This window comes from Daucus carota, chromosome 9 (assembly GCF_001625215.2).
Source record: "Daucus carota subsp. sativus chromosome 9, DH1 v3.0, whole genome shotgun sequence".
Classification (NCBI taxonomy): Eukaryota; Viridiplantae; Streptophyta; class Magnoliopsida; order Apiales; family Apiaceae; genus Daucus; species Daucus carota.
Window position 1 is genome coordinate 21,552,431 of NC_030389.2, and position 4,353 is coordinate 21,556,783.

Genomic DNA, 4,353 nt, shown 5'->3' on the forward strand with positions numbered 1-4,353 from the left:
AACGAACTTCTTTCAGTGATATGCAGCAGCATCCTGGAATATATCTGACATATAATTCCCATAAATCATTTGACGTTCTTTGTACGGATTCCGATGACTTGCTATTTACTGAGCTTTCTAATCTGAGTTGTGTTGACCCTCTTTAAATACAAATAGGCTGAACATATGCCTTTCAATATCCCCCTATTTGTTTGTTAACATAACATGCAAATTTCCTAGAGGATAACTCAACTAACAGATAAGACAAAGAATTAAACATTGGAATGTAAATAGCAAAAGTTTATGGTTTTGCATTAAACATTAAACCATGATCATTAATAGATTACAAAAGGATGTTCCTTGAACATATCTACCAAATATCCTAATCAATCTATTCACTCAGAGCGAGAGACTTATCCTTCTTCTATATCTGACACATGAATGATTGGAGTAGAAGGCTCATTCTGAGTAGGCTCTTCAGCTGGAGTGGATTCTCCACGCTTCTTTCTTTCACGAGCCAGAGCTAGCTAGTGAAGTACTTCCAGTTCCACAGGGTCTTCACGGAAGTCAGATGGCTGAGATTTTGTTACACCCTTCATCCTCCGAAAGTATTGAGAAATATTTCTTCGAGTGCAGTAGGATGAGATTACATCATCAGCATCAGACTTGGCTTTAGAAGTGAAGCCCTTGGTTCTTAGTAAGGTGGATGCTAGAGCCAGACGTTTGGCAGGGTACTTTGGCAAAGCCTCTTCATTCAGATGGACAGTGCAGAAGATTTCCTTATGAATGAAATTGACACAGTATGGGTTCTTAACAACCTGAGGAGTGTTGAAAACAGCACAATCCAATAGTTTGTCACGAAGAAGTTCATTCAAGTTGGAGGAACGCTTGACTCTGTTGCGAAGTACCCAGAGCTCAGATACAGAGAATGATTTGAGAAATTCGACAGATAGTCTGAATGAACCATTCCTCTGTGTGTATACAATCAGCTCCCATTCTTCTAGCAAACCCTTAACAGCACAAGTTACAAATTCCAGCTCTAAAGCAAAGGCATGCATAAAAACATCCTCATCAGGGTTTACCTCTCGGAGATCATAGATCAGAGATAAGAACTGCCTATCATCGAAAGTTTCCCTTTGAGGTCCATTGAATATTCTTCTTGCAATGTCCCAGCTTTTTCCTTCTTTTCTTCTAATCTCAAGATTCTTCTGCTTGATCGCAGCATCATAGATTTTCTATTTTTCAATCTTGATTTGTTCCTCTGTGATCAACTTGTCTTCCAGAAGTTTCTGATAATCACGAAGCTTACGCTTCCTTGCCTCATTTTCTGCTTTGAACTTCCGGACATTCTCCTCGTGTTCAAGATCAACAGGTTCTTCCTGAAACAAATAAATTTCGTCAAATTTACCTTCTTCTTCAGCCTGACGATAGGTAGCATCGAATACGTCATCATCATCCATGTCTTTGGGATAATCATCATAATTGTCAGTGTTGAAGACATTTTCAGATTGATGTAACGATTCTTTGCCTTTAGACCTTTCAGAGCTTTTATCAGCTTCAGAAGATTCTTTGCCACTTGCTCTTTCGCCACCCTTGTCACTCCTATCAGCATCACCATCCTTATCACTCCTATTATCATTTTTGTCTTCCTTTTCCTTCTCCCCCTTAGTTGAGGGATTCTCTGGAGTAGACTGAGATGTAGACTGATTGATCTTCAAGTGTTGAACAACTTGAGCCAAAGTTTGCTCCAAGTTGTCAAGCTTAGTCATACAGAGCTCCTGGTTCTTGTCAAACTTGTCCATCCTAGAGTGAATACCCTTTACATGATCATCCAATTCCTTTTTCAGAGAAGTAAAGGAAGGATCAACAACTTTCTTACCAGATTTATCTTGGTCAAGCTTTGTGGCAGTGGCCATGGGTGTCTTTGCCGGTGAAGAGTCTTCTAGATTGTTAGGTCCAATCAGACGTAGAAGGGGGGGGTTGAATACGTCTATACCAAATTCTTCGATTAATTGAATTGCGGAATATTACTGTTTAAGTCCAGTTAAATCAATCGTAAATGAACAACTCCAGCAAGTCGGGGGATATTCTTATATTAAAAATAATCCTCGGATGCTACAAACTCCAACACGAATGTCGGCTGCAGAGACTACAAACACTCTAATACAAACTCTCGACTAAAACGATATTCTAACTTGCTCTCGAGAATGTGTATATTGTGTGCACTTTACAAAGTGTGTAGTTGTTCTCAAATGAGGACACAAAGCTCTATTTATAGACTCTGGGGACAAACTCAGCTTGTGCTTGCGCTAGGCGCAAGGAAGCTCTCCACCAATCAGAAAATAGCTACCTCGTTCCATCCTTCCTCGTTCCTTATTCAACTTGCACCAAAACAATTAATTGAATTGTTTAAACCAATCAATTGGCGCAAGGAAGAGATTAAACTGATTTTCTTCCTCGTTCCAGTTGAAACAATTCAAAAGAATTGTTAAATAGAGTCAGCGCAAGGAACATGTGTGGCGCAAGGAACCAAGTTGGATGAATTGGCGCAAGGAGGGATTTAAATACTAAATCCTTCCTTGTTCCATTTTGGCGCAAGGAAAGAATTATGTATTAATTCTTCCTTGTTCCATTTTGGCGCAAGGAAAGAATTATGCTTAAATTCTTCCTTGTTCCAAAATAGAACGGGCTAGTACACTTATACATATATATATATATATGTGTCACATATATACATATAAGTATTTACTAGTTAATTCCGAGGATGCTTCACCTTGACTTGATTAAGTTATCTTGACTGAATCCTTCGAATCCAATTCACACGTACTGACGTCCTGTGCACTGGTCTGGTTCACGAACGACTAATACAGAATTAATTCTCCGTCTTCCTTTCTTGAGTACATACTTAATCAGTCTCACTAGACTTGAGTATTGCTTCAGTGATTCTGATTACGAATAATCAGAGAGGATGTACTTGAATCTTCCAGAACTGAGAATCTTGATCTTTGGACAACCTTGACATCAGAAACCACTTTGACTTTATTCTTCACCGAGGCTTGAACATTTTAATGAACTTCTATCAGTGATTTGCTGTACGTCTCAGATATCTTGATTGCCTTCAACATCTTGAATCGTATCTTCAACTCTGTAGATTCCTGTACGATACTTAGTTATTGTTTCCTGTTCTTAATCTACTGTTGAGTTATCGACATTACATTACATATTACATTATGCTTTACAATCTCCCCCTATTTGTTTGTTAGAGTTCGACAAGCAAATCCTTTAGGAGGATAACTCAACTGATATAGAAAAAGCAATTAAACTTAAGACAGGAAATAATACTAAGTGCAATCTGGATTATATATTACAATTTCCAGAAGTCAAAAATAAATACAAGTGGCCAATTGCTCCTCTAGACTGAGCTAATCTCTTCTTGCTTTCTTGGCTGTTGCATTTAGTAGGGCTTCTTCTGCTTTCTTCTTCGCTGCTTTCTCAGCTTTCAATTGATCTATCTTCGTCTCAATTTCTTTGATCCTGGATGTGATGATGTTATAAGCTCCAACCTCTAAAGCATTTACTGGAGGAGTTGTTTCAAATCTTCTTTGCATTTTCTCCAGAGAGGTTAGGTGCCTCATTTTCTTAAGCCTTTTGAATGGAATATTCAAATTCATTCCTTCCACTTTCATCATTAGTCTTGAAGGATGAGCACGAACTCTTTCGGTGTCTTGAGCAGTCTCAGTACATTTCTTTACTCTCAGTATTTCAAGTAGAGGGATGAGTACAACTTTATCCTCTTTGATCACTGAGTACTTGACTTGTCGAATTGCCCGAGAGATACACTTAGAGGTGCACTCACCAATTTCTTCAAGGGTTAGCTTTTCAGGCTCAGATTTCTTGAACTTTCTGAAGGTGATGGAAGTTGGATTGTATGACACAGAAGCTGGTTTCACAACATCAGGGGTTTCAGGATCAAGAGGAGGCAGTGGATATGGTTGTTCACGTTCAACAGATTCAAGACTTTTGTTCTTCAGAGCCGCATAGTTCAGACGATAAGCATATAGAAGTTCTGCAGTAAGTCTTCCCTTTTTGGTATTCGAACACTTTCTTCTGATTTCTCCTTCCAGATAACTGAGTATTCTTGGATGATATCCTGATAATGCTTCATCTTTCAGACCAATGCTTTGGATCATCTTATCCTTGAAGTACTTGATCACTGGAGGGTTATCATGAATCTCTACACTGATGTTAGTAAGCCATTCCACTACCTTATCTCTGAAGACTTCATTGTACTTCTCACCAGTGGCGATAATCTTGTTTTTCACTACGAACAGTTCTGTCAGAGATAAGTTCCTCAGCAGCTCACAAGTCACATGT